General features: G+C 34.7%; 1 pseudogene; it reads right to left on the reverse strand.

Moving 5' to 3' along the window:
- Positions 1–3644: 3644 nt before the first annotated feature.
- LOC125646792 (uncharacterized) lies at positions 3645–12439 on the reverse strand (annotated as a pseudogene).
- Between the last annotated feature and the right edge of the window lie 4331 nt (positions 12440–16770).

Genomic DNA, 16770 nt, shown 5'->3' on the forward strand with positions numbered 1-16770 from the left:
TTGTAGATCTATATATTTCCATAAAAGATTTTGTGTACCTCAGTCAATCTAATGTCTACCTCCATCACAGATTATAATCCTCAATCAGAGATAATCCTCAATTAGAGATTATACTCCTCAATCACAGATGATACTCCTCAATCAGAGATTATACATTGTACTCCTCAATCAGAGATAATCTTCAATTAGAGATTATACTCAATCTGAGATTATACTCCTCAATCAGATGATACTCCTCAATCAAAGGTTATATTCCTCAATCAGAGATTATACTCCTCAATCAGATATTATACTCCTCTATCAGAGATAATTCTCAATCGGAGATGATAGTCCTCAATCAGAGATTATACTCCTCAATCAGAGATGATCCTCAATCACAGATGATACTCCTCAATCAGATATTACACTCCTCAATCAGAGATGATCCTCAATCGGAGATTATACTCCTCAATCACAGATGATACTCCTCAATCAGAGATTATACTCCTCAATCAGAGATTACATTCCTCAATCAGATGATACAACTCAATCACAGATTATACTCCTCAATCAGATATTACACTCCTCAATCAGAGATCATCCTCAATTGGAGATTGTACTCCTCAATCACAGATGATACTCCTCAATCAGATATTACACTCCTCAATCAGAGATGATCCTCAATCGGAGATTATACTCCTCAATCACAGATGATACTCCTCAATCAGAGATTATACTCCTCAATCAGAGATTACATTCCTCAATCAGATGATACAACTCAATCACAGATTATACTCCTCAATCAGATATTACACTCCTCAATCAGAGATCATCCTCAATTGGAGATTGTACTCCTCAATCACAGATGATACTCCTCCGTCAGAGATTATACTCCTCAGTCAGAGATTATGCTTCTCAGTCAATCTATTGTATACCCCAAATCAAAGATTTAATAATACTCCTCATTCAAGCTATTGTCTACCTCAAATATATACTTTTCAGTCAATCTATTGTCTACCTCAATCAAAGATTTTACACCTCAGTCGAATAGTATGCTCCTCGATAAAAACTATTATCAATCAGGGATTATATTCCTCAGTCAAGCTATTATATATCTAGGTTTTGATGTGCCTTTGTCCAGATTTTGTACACAGGAGTGTGTGGTGGTGGTGGGGTGATTGTGTGGTTTTATAAAGATACAGATTTAAGATTGTATTGTTGGATTTGGGAGAGGGAGGGAGTAGAGATTTGTAGTCTCTGAACGCTATTGTGAGGCAGGACAATTTAACTAAAGAAATTCACAACTCTTATCAGTTAAGAGTTATCTCTCTTTTCATAGGGGGTGTTTATTCTCACATAGAAGTGTCTGTACCTTACAAACTATGTACGTTGCTTTTGTACATCTTCCGGTGAAGATATTCTAGTGTTATTATTATCATTTTTATGAATTCTTTAATCTAGTAGGGTGATACATGTTGTGTCTATCAATTATTCGAAAATTGAATATATATTTTGATATATTTGGTATTCCAATTTAGCTCATCTTTTAAATAATATAAGAAATATTAACAATTCAATTGTAGTAACTTTACATTGTATATAATATACTGAACACTTCTATGAATACTTTACATTGTATATAATATACTGAACATTGTATATAATATACTGAACACTTCTATGAATACTTTACATTGTATATAATATACTGAACACTTCTATGAATACTTTACATTGTATATAATATACTGAACAATTCTATGAATACTTTACATTGTATATAATATACTGAACACTTCTATGAATACTTTACATTGTATATAATATACTGAACACTTCTATGAATACTTTACATTGTATATAATATACTGAACACTTCTATGAATACTTTACATTGTATATAATATACTCAACACTTCTATGAATACTTTACATTGTATATAATATACTGAACACTTCTATGAATACTTTACATTGTATATAATATACTGAACACTTCTATGAGTACTTTACATTGTATATAATATACTGAACACTTCTATGAGTACTTTACATTGTATATAATATACTGAACACTTCTATGAGTACTTTACATTGTATATAATATACTGAACACTTCTATGAATACTTTACATTGTATATAATATACTGAACACTTCTATGAATACTTTACATTGTATATAATATACTGAACACTTCTATGAGTACTTTACATTGTATAATATATAATATACTGAACACTTCTATGAATACTTTACATTGTATATAATATACTGAACACTTCTATGAGTACTTTACATTGTATATAATATACTGAACACTTCTATGAATACTTTACATTGTATATAATATACTGAACACTTCTATGAATACTTTACATTGTATATAATATACTGAACACTTCTATGAATACTTTACATTGTATATAATATACTGAACAATTCTATGAGTACTTTACATTGTATATAATATACTCACCACTTCTATGAATACTTTACATTGTATATAATATACTCAACACTTCTATGAATACTTTACATTGTATATAATATACTCAACACTTCTATGAATACTTTACATTGTATATAATATACTGAACACTTCTATGAATACTTTACATTGTATATAATATACTGAACACTTCTATGAGTACTTTACATTGTATATAATATACTGAACACTTCTATGAATACTTTACATTGTATATAATATACTGAACACTTCTATGAATACTTTACATTGTATATAATATACTGAACACTTCTATGAGTACTTTACATTGTATATAATATACTCAACACTTCTATGAATACTTTACATTGTATATAATATACTCAACACTTCTATGAATACTTTATTCTATGGGGTGTAATTAGGTTCAGGGATGTGCACAGAAAGGCAGCTTACTAAACATACGCCTTGATAAATTTCCAGCACGACTTCCAACTGGCATAACTTCTATCCTCCTCTTGTCCAATGCACTTAATTCTAGCCAAGTCTATTATGTACAATGAAATTAGTCCAACCTGTTGTAATCGTAAGATAACACAGATCAATGTTCGGTACAGTTGGGTTGAACAGGAATTCTTTCTTTGTGTTTCAAACTCTACTGGGTCGTATAGGACACTTATGAAATGCATTTTCATGTTTGTAAAATTCATGAGGGTATGAATTGCAACGTTTTAAGCCGACATACTTCGTGAAAATGCTAACTTTGTCGTTACGAGACACCAGAGGAAAATAGACGTCGCACGCGCTATTGGTGTCAATTTCGGTAACTTCAAAATGACGTTAAAACACAACGTCAAAACATCGAATTGAATATGATAACTTATGTTAAAAGATGTATAACATAAAATTGTTATGCCAATGGTATAACAACTGAGGTAAACACAGCATTAAACCAATGAAATATTTTCCCCGACAAATTGATTTATTAATAATTGGAATATAATATATATATACAGACTGTATATATATATATATTCTCCGTGATTTTCATTGAACTTTTCAGTTTAAACCCAATAGGAACAAATTAAAACAACATTTAAAAAATAACGTAGATAATTTCTAAATTTTGATATAAACAGCGCAAAAGTGAACTATTAAAAATGTTTTGCACATTTTGTAATTTTCAATTTGACAATAATTGAAGAGGAAATTCGTTCAGTTTGATATAATGATATGAGATATTACAGTAAGAATAAATATTAAGAACTATGTGGTTCTGGTACATGTTCGGTTAGCGACTAGCACGTCACCCACCGTTATGTACACCGAAAAATTCTGGCAAATACAATGTCGTAAAACAGGAAGATACATTACATGTATTAAATATAAGCATGTTGCGAGGATTGAGGTATAAATTGATTCACACATGGATGTCTGCCGACAGACATACTGTGGTTTATTGTTCATAATTCATTGTCTCTAGTTTTGTAACCAATACAGGTACATTACTGAAGTGAACACGAGTCGCTCACACACTGCAAAATTGTGAGATGAATATCCTCTGGAATTATAATTTCGTTTTGCATTTCATTTTTCGAATACACTGTATATGTGTAGAACTGGTTGAACAGGCACAATAGCAATTTTTTTCTGGTTAAGCTTGAATCTTAAGGGGTTTTCATGGCATTGAATAAAAATATTTTCCATGCACAACTTCGTCTCCGGACTTGAAAGATGCTCCCCACTTGTCGGTTTCGTCATGCTGGAGTACCGTGGGTTTAGATGTTGCTTTGAACAAATAGTAGTCCCTTTCCTCAGACAACAGGGCTAGGATGAAATTTTTAGAAATTAGTTCGGAGAGAGAATGATATTCATCTGCTTCATCAGCGTCAGTATAGGTATCATTTTTATTCAATTCGGATGAAAATTCAACAGGTAGTAGTGTGCCTAGCCATTCTCTTTTAGCACATTTGGCCACGTCACCTTCCATACATTCTTCGCAATCGTAGCATGAGAGGTATCTCACAAAATGTTCACCGCTGACATTTGAAATTAGTTGATGGATAGATCTGATACCAGGAAGGGGGCTATACAGTCTTGTTTGATTTCGCGGAATTTCTTCAACAAAATTGAAAGTTCGGCGTTTTACGTTTGATAAACCTTTTGGATTTCGCAATTTTTTCGAAAGCAAATTGAAACAAGTGTTTGGCATTTTGAATCGTATGCTGTCCGCGCACAACTGTTAAGTCGGCTTGATTTTTTAAGAACCCGCCCGCTGCATCTTGCGGTCCTTTGGCGTGACTTGTTTCAAAAAAATTTCGGATTAACTTTAAGTAACCAAATTCAGCAACAGATTCAGATATGTCCCCAAAACAATGTCTACTCTTGTGTTGTGCTGCACAGTCATCGCAGAATTCGTGCATTGTATGGACTTCGCATGAAATAGATAGGAGATATTCGGAAACTAGTTTCTGACAATGATGAGTAAAATATTGGCCATGCTTTTCGTCAGGGGAGATGACAAAGAAATGTTCAGTTATCAAATATGGATCTTCCACTGCACTTTCAATACCATCTACTTCGACTCCGAGAATTGCATGCCTATGAATTATCGTTACGTGGATTGACACTTCGGTTCTTTGAAAATAATTGGACTGAATTTCATTTCTATCACAGCATTTGTAATTTTCAGAAAAGTCGTGAATAGTTATGCAATGATTTTGTGGTAGACTTTGTTGTAAATTTTTGAGTTGCTGCGTTTACCATTTGGCGCGCATATTGTGGGAGGGGAACTTGTGAAGAAGTTCTTTTAGGTGACCGAAAAGTTCGGCAGGTTTAATAACCATATTTCACCATCATTAGTTTTTTCATTCCCCCTTTTTTAGATTTTACAGTGACATACTCAAAACAATCCCATGTTAAATCTGGAGAGAGATCGTCCGATTCCTGTTCCTCGGGGTACAAGTATAACTTGTGAACACCGCGTTGTTGACACCGCACTGTTGACAAGCGCGATCCAGGCAAACTTTTTTGTGATGGTCATCACGTGTAGGGCAAAGTGTTTCGGATACCATTCCATACATATTTTCGTAAAGTTTAGGATTGAAAATATTTGTTTTCCTGTAAGTCATACAGGCTTTGAAAACGTACTTCATCTCCAAGTGATACCGGCAACAGCATGTTACTCTGTCTTTCGCTCCGGCGGAGCGGATGTAGTATGGCTTACATGCCTCAAACAGCCTCTGACCTACTTTGATATGAGGATATTCTAATTTGTAATCATTATGGATTTCTGTTTGAGTTTTTTCTAAAACTTGAACTGCATGTGAAGAATATTGTTTTGGGCCGATTCTAACGCGCTTCACATCATATTTATTTCCGGTGGGATGAGATTTTCGGGTGCACACCAAAAGTAATATACAAGTTCCCTGTATTCATCAGAGAGTGCGTCGGATCTTGTTTTCCGCTTTGTAAATTCAAAACAGGAAGAATCTGAGTTAAAAAATTTGCTGCGAAGAGCAGACCCTTTTGATATCCGTCGGACAGGCAGAGCAAGCTTTTTAGCAAGAGACGATTTCGATTTTGTCTCCTTCACGGAATTTCCACAAATGGAAGCTGCAAGAAAACCCATAGCTTCCCGAGCTTTGAAATTACTTTTTCTTCTGGAGAGGGAACAACTTTTTTACTTTCCAGTATTTCAACTGCTGGTGAATTTTTGTCACCCAAAAATGCACCAATGACAGCTGCTTGTTTTAAAGGAGATTTTAGAAAGTTTAATTTTAATTTTTTCAAGGTTCGGCTTTTTTGCGTTTTGTTTCTAAATGAGAGATCTGCCATATCCTGCAATTCATCCGATATTTGATTGGTTTGTGTTTTCTGGCGCCACCTTTCCTGGCTTCTGATTTCTTTGTGCGTTTTAATTCATTTAATTTATCAAGTTTTGACTTTAAGTATCTTTGTCTTTTCTTTCGGATCCTGTTGTTTTCTTTTTCAACCCGGTCCCGTTCGCGCTGTTTTCGTTTCCTTATAGTTGCAGCTTTAACATGTACATCTAAAGTATATTCTACGGCGGTTCTCCGGGAAGGAGTTAAAACTGGTTAAAAATTACTGTTGAACGACGTCTTAAAGATCAGTATATACAGAAATGGCAAAGTGATATACGGGAGTCATCTAAGGGTGAAACGTATGGCATTTTCAAAAGTGAATTTGGGTTTGAAAAATACTTAAATACTTTACCTAAAAAACTTCGAACAATATTTATCAAATTTAGAACTTCAAATCACCAACTCCCAGTAGAGACTGGAAGATGGTGTGGCACTCCTAAAGACGAAAGAACTTGCCATATCTGTAATACAGGTCAGATAGCTGACGAATACCATTTTATCCTTGAACGTAATTTTTTTTAATGTTATAGAAGAAAGTATCTGTGTAGAAAATATTGTCACAAACCTAACTTTTTCAATTTTTCAGAGTTAATGTCAACTTCAGACCCTAATGTACTTATCAAATTGTATAGTTTTATATCTAAAATATATGATTAATTCTGTCCTCCTTAACTCATTTTATGTATATAAAACAACTCCCTGCTTTTTTCACGTGTACCTTGCATATAATATATTCTATTTGTAAATATTGTATATATTGTACCTCATGTACCATAATATGGTGTGAGTGAATAAAGTAAACTGAAACTGAAACTGGCACTCTCGTTACCTATCTACAGGCAATATTTACGTAAACATTAGGATATTCAAGCTAATACAATTTATAATTCTTAAAACAAGGATTGATAGCTAAATTGATAGAAATCAAAATTACCGTCAAAATGATATGTAATTTTATATGTAAATTGTTTTTATTCAAATTTAGAACAGCGTAAATGCTGCCATAATGCTATGTAATACGTTTTGACACCAATAGTGTTTTTTTTTTAAAACTCTTGAGCTGTTAAATGGGGATCAGAAGACAGCAAAGGAGCCCCTGAAGTTTTACATAACCCTCCAATATACCACTAAGTATATTCTACGGCGGTTCGATGCTTCAAGTACGCGCAAAAAAATTCGTTTGGTTCCATTTCACATTAAAACAGTTATACTGTCTATAAGAATATTAGATAACACAAAACAGACTAGATCTACATGTATTTTAGAGTATGATTTAAAGATTCATGTTATCATTCGCACGGTGTAACACATTAGGTTGTTTGCTGTGATGTCTTTCGTGCCCATTCCGCGGTGCACATCGTGCTGGATGTTATGCAATCCACATCAGTTTTGTAGATTGTTTCAGTTTTGCCACCTGATTTTGATTGTAAATAAGTCGTAAATCTGCTCAGTTTGAGGGCAAATCTGCAAATAAACATTGATATTGTATTGTACGAAAACGCCCTGTGTCCAGAATGTATTAACATGTATCTAGATATTTTATTGACCAATCAAGGGCCTCGGAAGGCATTGAAGTATAATTTAAATATGACTGCTAAAACTGATCAAAATGATGTTGTTTAATTTTTCTAAATTCATTATATATTGAATTATACATACTGTATTATGATGATTTGTACGATTATTTAGCATTGTGAGGACTTTGATAAGTCAAATGGATGTGAGCGGATGGTAAGAAAAGTTAAGTCCAGGAATGCAGAGAGAGAAAGAGAGAATGAGAGAGAGTCCGGACGTTCCTCCCCGAGATTAGTCAAAATGAGAGAGAGAGAGAGAGAGAGAAAATCCGGACGCTCCTCCCCGATATTAGTCAAAGGTACATATTTTTGCGCATTTTTATGAAGTTAGAGCTTCCCCTTAGGAAAAAACATAGAATTATAATAATTATCATTATATGGAAAATAAAAATAATGTAGAAACGAGGAACTTCTGTAGGTGATCGGCGGGGAAATCATAGATTTAGGGGGGGGGGGGTTATCGGTTTCATATTGTGTCTCTAGTGATGGTGGGGGTGGGTGGGGGGTATGTATACGCGCTATCCACACTTCAGGCGCTCGTCTAAGTAATCAGTTTATCAGTTATATACAAAATGTACAACTAATGATTTTAAAAAAAATGTTACCTCAAGTACTCAATGACGTTTTATGTGTTTTTGTAATGTAGACAATCATTGTTTTTGCTACCAAAGGAATCGTAATTTAATTGAGTACTTTTAGAAATAGTGTACCCCATTCCTGATGAAGAACGATTCATCGACATATTAAAATCGCATTTGGAATTACAATCTCCACGAGATTATTGGGAAAGTGGATTATTTAAAATATGATGGAGGTTGCGCGTGTAAAGAAAGAAACATAAAGAAAGAGCAAAAAACACTTTTTTAAACGAAACCTACAGATGCAATCATTTACACAGATAATTTCACGTGGTTTTCATACGCAAGTCATTTAAGTTTACACTGTGAGTCAACGCTGATTGAATTATATACTTTTGTCTGAGATGAAATGGTAGAAAAGAATAAATATTGGGACTCTATCAAACAAGTTCATCTGGATTTCTGGTTTTCGTCTGTTGTTTTCAGTTTCCAAGAGTTTTACTCTGACGGCGATGTAACTGTTGCGTCAGGTATGAAGAGTTAAAACCGGCATCAAAGAGCTCCTCTCTGGAGACCTTGATGTGCGAGCTTCATCGCCTTCTATTTTTAGAGAGGGTTCTTGTTCGCTGATTTGTAATAATATTCCCTGCGTCAGATCGGTAATGGAGTGGCGGGGATGAGGCTTCGCTTGTTTTACCAATTACAAAAGATCTAGATGGAAGGTAGCGTAAGTCAAAATCCAGAGTTTGTGAAGCTGGGCGCCGGTATTTGCGTTTTATTGTGGGCTTATCTGCATTTTTCACAGTTTGTAGCGATATAAAATGTCTTTTACCGTTCAAAACAATAAAATTGTACGATCCTATCAAAAAATAGCTTTAGCATATTCACTCACAGAACTCCACGGTCGGATTTGAAATAGTTTGATTTATTTTATTTTTTTGAAGACACTCATGTAAATTCAAACAATCTGGATCGATATCTGTAATATTGATATACCTGTGGAATGAACAGGGCTACCCACACACATACAGGTGTAATGACGTCTATAGATGTGCTATCGCACATGTATATCTATATATCGACAACATTTTATCAACTATCACATTCAACATGAAACATCACAGACAAAATTGCTCTAAAACTAATATTTTTTTGTTCTAAAAATGCTTAGGTTTATACAGTTATGAATAGTGTATATAGATATCCCCCCCCCCCCGGAGAGCGCGCACTCTTGGTAAAAAAACACGGTGCTCCCCGAATAGAAGGCCCTCTGATGGGGCACAGGTAGCGTTTACCTGTATTTACCTTGGTAACGCAAGATTTACTGTAATAAAATTCATTAAATGTCATAATTTTCCTTATGATATAGATATAAATTGTAGCGTTTTATCACGGGTGCTAGATGTTTTAGATAATTTTTTGAAAAAAAATTGTCATTCTGTAAACAAAGTATACACATAAATAATTTGTTTACAGAAAGCCGGGGTATATATATTGAATACGTCTTGCTGAGCATCTGAACGTTTTAAATATGATTTGATTAACAATGAAATAGAGGTTAATTTCATACTAGAGAATGTAGCGAGGTTTGTTCTATGTGGCACCACGCAATAGAGTTTTCCAATCTGTTTACCTTCGATATTTCTACCAATTGAAATGATAGCCATTTCCTCATGAATGTGAACAATGTGCGTAGGATTCTTGACACATATACCACGACTATTTTAATAGCTAGGAATACTCCGACAGAAATGAAAGTAAAACAAATATAAAAGGTGAATTTTATTTTTGAAAATACATGAAAGTATGAACAGCAACGTTTCACGCCAGCCTACTTTTTATGAAGCGTAGCGCTTCATGAATTAAATATGTACATGTATATAATGTATGCTGGCGTATCTCGTTGCAGTTCATATCCTCATGTATTTTCAAAACTATGTATGAAACAGTGCAGCGAAAATAAGAAATGACTAAAATATTGGTTATTTTTAAGTGCTCGTAACGACATGTAGATTCATGTAGATGCAATTATTCAATTCTTATTGCATGATTATTTATTCATCCCTAGTTGTGTATTCATGTCCATAAAATGACATTATTACTTATTGTGACTTAACAATAATGAATTTTAGACATTTTTGATTTTCATTTCACGGTTTCATTCGTAGTGAGATACACATTTCATTTATCTATTTTTACAGTTTCAGAAGTTTTGTGTAGATGTGTGGCGACATCATACTTATAAAGTGAAATTTGTGCGTGCCGTTTAAAAACTAAATTTCAGTTTTGGTAAAGGTACAGAAGGTAAAAAACATTGGAGCGGTTAGATTGCGTTGAAATATACAGTGGCGGATCTATCTAGAGGTGGTTCAGTGGTGGAATATTACTTTCATTTGATTGCAAAAATTTTTAACATTAAAAAGTAATCCTGTCCAAAGGGTTGTTATAGCATGAATACATGAATAAATGTGAGTAAAACAACGAAACTTGATCTGAAGAAAATACAGGGCAACTTTTATTTCAAAATATTTATATTGCAAATCACATTTGAACCAACCAATTTCAGCGCGCGACACAATCCGTTCACATTGACTATGAACGGATTATGAACTAGCTTAAAAGCACGCGACCGAGGGAGCGTAATGGTTTGAAAAAAATAGAACATCTGTTACAAAGATCTCGCAAGTCACACCTTTGGATTAAGATTGTAAACTTACGTGGATTATCATCCCAATCTTGCGGTCTCCTACCTCCAAAATACAGTGCACCTTGCAATGTTGATAAAAGGCAGGGCCAGACGAAATGTGACGTCATGTTCATGTGTTGACGTACAGCCAACTGCCAAAAGTTTATAGACAAATGGCGGACGTCAATGTCTAAACGTCAACGTAATACGGATTTTCAGTGGCTATGAAATTACAAAGAGAATAAATCTTACCTCAGTATTTTGTTATATATCCCTTTGATCTGATCATTTTCAACATTCTGATAGGTAGGGATCGATAGAGGTTCCGTATGTAAGTAACGGGTATGTTAATCCAGATGTCATTTATATTTCTCTCCAAGTCAGTGACATTGTTTATATTAGAAAGTCTGCGTTTAAGTTTATTTTTCAACAGAAACCAAATGTTTTCAATTATATTTGCATCAGGTGACTGTGCTGGCCAAAACATACCTGGAATTCTGTTTATTTGCTTATATTCTTGTACAATTCGGGCAAGGTGAACCGGGGCATTGTCATCTTGAAATATGTAATCGTTAGTAGGAAAAATTTTCACTACAACCGGCCACAATTGTTCTTCAAGGATATCAATATATTTATTTGCATTAATGTTGCCATTAACCACCGTTAGTGTGCCAACTCCATTCCAGGTAATGCATCCCCACAACATTAAACTCATAGCAGGTTTCGGTGGTGCGCCGGGGCTGATGCACGCTGGTAACCATTCTTCTCCTGCCTTTCTCCAAATATAAACTCGATTGTTTTGTCCCAAAACAACTTTACATTCATCAGAGAAGATCACTTTTGACCAGTTATAGTCAACAGTCCACCGTCGTTTACCTCTCGCCCATGCCACACGGTTTTTCCTATTTTTTCCCGAATCCTAATTTTCTTCATGCATACACGTCGATGGTACTTATTTTTTGACAAATAACGATGAATTGATCTTTCAGACACGGGAACTTGCCTACCTTGATTAAATTGTCCTGTTATGTCTTTTAATGGAGTGGTACGGTTAAATTTTACAAGCCGCAATAGTTGACGCTCGTCTCTAACGTCCATTTTTCTGGGGCGTCCCGATTTTTTAGCATTTCCCGCACTTCCTCGAATTTCACACCGTTTTACAACAGCATACACGGTTTTCCGGTCCATTTTCAAAACCCTAGCAGTTTCAGAATAATTTCCCGTTTGTCTGTAACTGTCTATGACAATTTGTTTCACAGCTGGCGATAAATTCTTAGACTTTCCCATAGCTAGATTCAGAAGCTTGTATCAGACGATCATCAAATAAATACCAACATATGACGTCACATATGACGACACAAGACCCTGTACTTATATGTGGTATGCATACGGAATCCCCGTTATCTATATATAGAATTTACAAAAGAAAAAACAAGCCACTTCCGTGAAGTTGGAATTTAGATCCGCCATTTTGTCTATAAACTTTTGGCAGGTGGCTGTACGTCACAATAACAACTGTGACAGAGGCTAGGAGTTCGCAACAAAATAGAAGCAATGTAAACAAACGGTGTTTTAGTAAATGAATATAAATATAAGAAATGAACATCACTTTTGAGCTGTTCATGGTCAATATGAACGGATTTCGATTTGATGCAAATTCTCTGTGAATCGCTAGCGCGATTCACAGAATTTGCCTCAAATCCTTTTAATCCGTTCATACTGACCATGAACAGCTCAAAAGTGATGTTCATTTCTTAAATATCTATACATTTCCAAGCTTTTGCCTTTGAGATCTTTACCAATTGTAATAATAGCCATTTCCTCATGAATGCGATGCAGCTGTGAACAGTGCGTGTGAATCCTGATAAATATAGAACGTCTATTTTAACGGCTGGGAATTCCGACAGAAATCAAAGAATGTTAATACCAACAACAACAAAAAAAAAAAAAAAAAATAGATTTCCACGAAGCATCTCAGTTCATGCCCTCGTGTATTTTCAAAAATAAAATTTATATTTCTTTAAAGAGTTGACTTTTGAAGAACTTGACCTGTAGTCTATAACCCCCCCCCCCCACCCCACCCCACCCCCCCCCCCCCAAAAGGAAAGGGCTATAACTCTTGTAAATAGGTGTTGAAAAGCGCCACAACTGTTCAACCATGACGCTAGTCGAGCGTGATCCGTAATTGACCAGTACTTACAGGGGTCACAAAGCAAGTGGAAGTAGATAGCGGAAATGAAGTGTTACAGACAGACTAACGGACAGACTGAGATGAAACCTTTACATAGTTCCCTTGAGGTGTTTTTTTCGGTAAGTGAGAAGTAGGTTTTCATGCCCCCCCCCCCCCTACAAAAGATGGGGGCATATTATTTTGCACCTGTCGGTCTGAAGACTAATTCTTGTCCACTCAATATATGAAAAGAACCCCTTCCTTGACAGATATCAAACTTTGTATACTGGCACATCTTAAGGAGTACATGACCCTAAGTGCTTTTGAGGTCACATGGTTAAAGGTCAAGGGTCAATCCACTTTGGAAGAAAGATAGATAAACTGAGAACTCTTCCCTTGACCGACATCAGACATCGGTACACTGGTACATCTGAAGGAGTAGATAAACTCTTGATTTTGGGCTCACTTGGCCAATGGTCAATCTGGACATAGTGATATATTGTCTCCTCTATATTTTGAGAATCGTTTGGTTGATTGACACCAAACTTGGTACACTGCTACATCCTAAGGAGTAGATGCCCCTATTGATTTTGGGGTCATGTGATCAAAGGTCAAGCCAATCTAGACATAGAAAGATATTGCCCGCTTATTATCTTGAATTGTGTTGGCGCTAACATCGTTTATTTTTTTTAAGATGATGCATGTGTTTAACCCTTTTCAATTTTGCACCACGGGGGGCTTATATGTTTCTGAAATTTTTTTGCTTTTCTTAAGGTCAAGAGGGTTCGTTGGAAGTTTATCACCAGCGGACCATGGTACTAAGTAATTGTGTTCTAACTCTTCGTCACACAAAGTTAATTTTGCTTGGAATCAAGAGATCCAAGATGTCCTTGCCATAAATAGTCCTTTACTATTTTCTTCCTACTAATTAGGTTCCGTGAGGTAGGGTGCTAATGTCTTCCACAGTTGTTCATGATACACGATTGGGGAATAGGGTCTGCGGTGAAATATTTTGATTGTGCATCTAATTCTTAGAGCACACCTCACCAAAACGCTCTAACGATGTAAAATCGAATGGAAAAGTCTTTGTTCTGTGACATTCAATCTAGCGATAAAGCAGACAACTGTTGTTTTATCAAAGGAAATCCTATTAGATCTTATAAAAAAAGAAGATATTTTCAGTATTTCTTATTCTACTTTATCGTGGAAGTTTTATCCACTATCACAGACATAATGAGTAACAGCTGTACAATGTGTTTTCTGTTCAGTCTGTCGTTACTGCGCTGAATGTTTCTAATAATTAATTATTGTTCAATATTGAAATGATCGATGTGACACGTGATGTTTCTAATTGTTCTTTGCTTGATTATATTTATAATTACAGGACTTGTGAGATTTACTAGCTACTATTTAAACGTCTATTGGTAATTTTAAAAAGAAAAAAAAACTCAACTCAAACTTAAAGGAAGCTTAATTCGAAGGGTAGCTGACAGGTACACATTGATTGCAGTTTGTATTGAATGCTCATGAATTATCTGGTCCTCCTTAACGTATAACTTGTATATTGAATACTCATTTATTGTATTGTATTGTATTGTTTATTGGCTTTAAGCCTTACGGCTCATCAGCATAATACATATTCAATTACAGAGTATAAACAAAAAAGGTGTATACAATATGAAAAGTGGAGTGAATTTTAAGAGGACAGACATACATGAATACGCATTTATTAGCCAACCCCCCTTAATATAACGTTGTATATTGAATACGCATGAAATTACCCGATTTCCTTCATGTATAACTTGTATATTGAATACGCATTTTAAGTAGCCAGGCCTTCTTGACAAGAATTAGCCGGTCTCCTTGATGTATAACTTGTATATTGAATACGCATGAATTAGCGAGTCCTACTTAAAATTATAACTTGTATATTGAATACGCATTAATTAGCCAATCCTCTTCAATATATAACTTTGTATATTGAATACGCATTAATTAGAGAATCCTCTTTAATATATAACTTTGTTTATTATATAGCTAATAAATAGTCAACTATAAAATCTGCGTAAAATCTAGAGAATGTTAGCGTTCAATATCCTGAGAATTTATTGAACGCTAACTTTGCATTGCGTAAATTGTATGCGCCCGAAACATTCCGAGTATGAGCGTTCAATATTGACGTTACCGTCACGACGTAAACAAGCTAAAATGGCAGACGACGGTCCTCCGAATCTGACAGAGCTGGTATTTGATATTTACTTAAGCAAAATGTTTTACTGTACTTAAATTATGATGTCCCCATTCACAAAATCAGTTTGCCTCATGCATTAATGACGGGTTAAATATTGAACAGTTAAGAAATGCATGTTGATATTGCACACTGCCAATATTGAAATCTCGTCTATTTTGGGGTATTTTGAGTGAAAAGGTATATAATTTAACGACTAAATACTTTAGCTATATAATAAAAGGGTTATTGAACTTGTATTGGTGAATATCGGCACTCGTTGGCTGTCAAAATGCACTCGCAAGCTCGTGCATTTTCACAGCCAACTCGTGCCAATATTCACCAATATAAGTTCAATAACCCTATAATATTGAATATGCATGAATTAGCCGGTCTCCTTGATGTATAACTTGTATATTGAATACGCATGAAATAGCGAGTCCTACTTAATTATAACTTGTATATTGAATACGCATTAATTAGCCAATCCTCTTCAATATATAACTTTGTATATTGAATACGCATTAATTAGACAATCCTCTTCAATATATAACTTTGTATATTAAATATGCATGAATTAGCCGGTCTCCTTGATGTATAACTTGTATATTGAATACGCATTAATTAGCCAATCCTCCTTAATATATAACTTTGTATATTGAATACGCATTAATTAGCCGGTCTCCTTAATATAAAACTTTGTATATTGAATACGCATGAAATTAGCCGGTCTCCTTAATATATAACTTTGTATATTGAATATGCATGAATTAGCCGGTCTCTTTGATGTATAACTTGTATATTGAATACGCATGCATTAGCCTATCCTTCTTAATGTATAACTTGTATATTGAATACGAATGAATTAATCAGCCCTCCTTATTGTATATCTTATATCCAACGTACTCTACGTATGTATATAACCAGGTTTTTCTTTTTCATTCATCTTTGGAACATTAACAATTTTGTAAAATGTGAAATTGGTATGCATACCTCATGTACCATTGATTTATAAGAGTTTTAACTGAACTTGAACTGAAAGCAAACTGCACCCGCCGTTCTGAATCTAGTACTGGTTCCATACAAGCCCTGTGTTCGGTATGTACATATGTAAATGGGGGTCAATCGTGGGAGCTTTGATGGACACATCTCAGGGAAACAGTATATTGACAGAGTATGGGGAACTTTAGCAGGAAGTTATTGAACAAATTTTGAAAGGAG

This window comes from Ostrea edulis, chromosome 6 (genome assembly GCF_947568905.1).
Source record: "Ostrea edulis chromosome 6, xbOstEdul1.1, whole genome shotgun sequence".
In the NCBI taxonomy this organism is placed as follows: domain Eukaryota; kingdom Metazoa; phylum Mollusca; class Bivalvia; order Ostreida; family Ostreidae; genus Ostrea; species Ostrea edulis.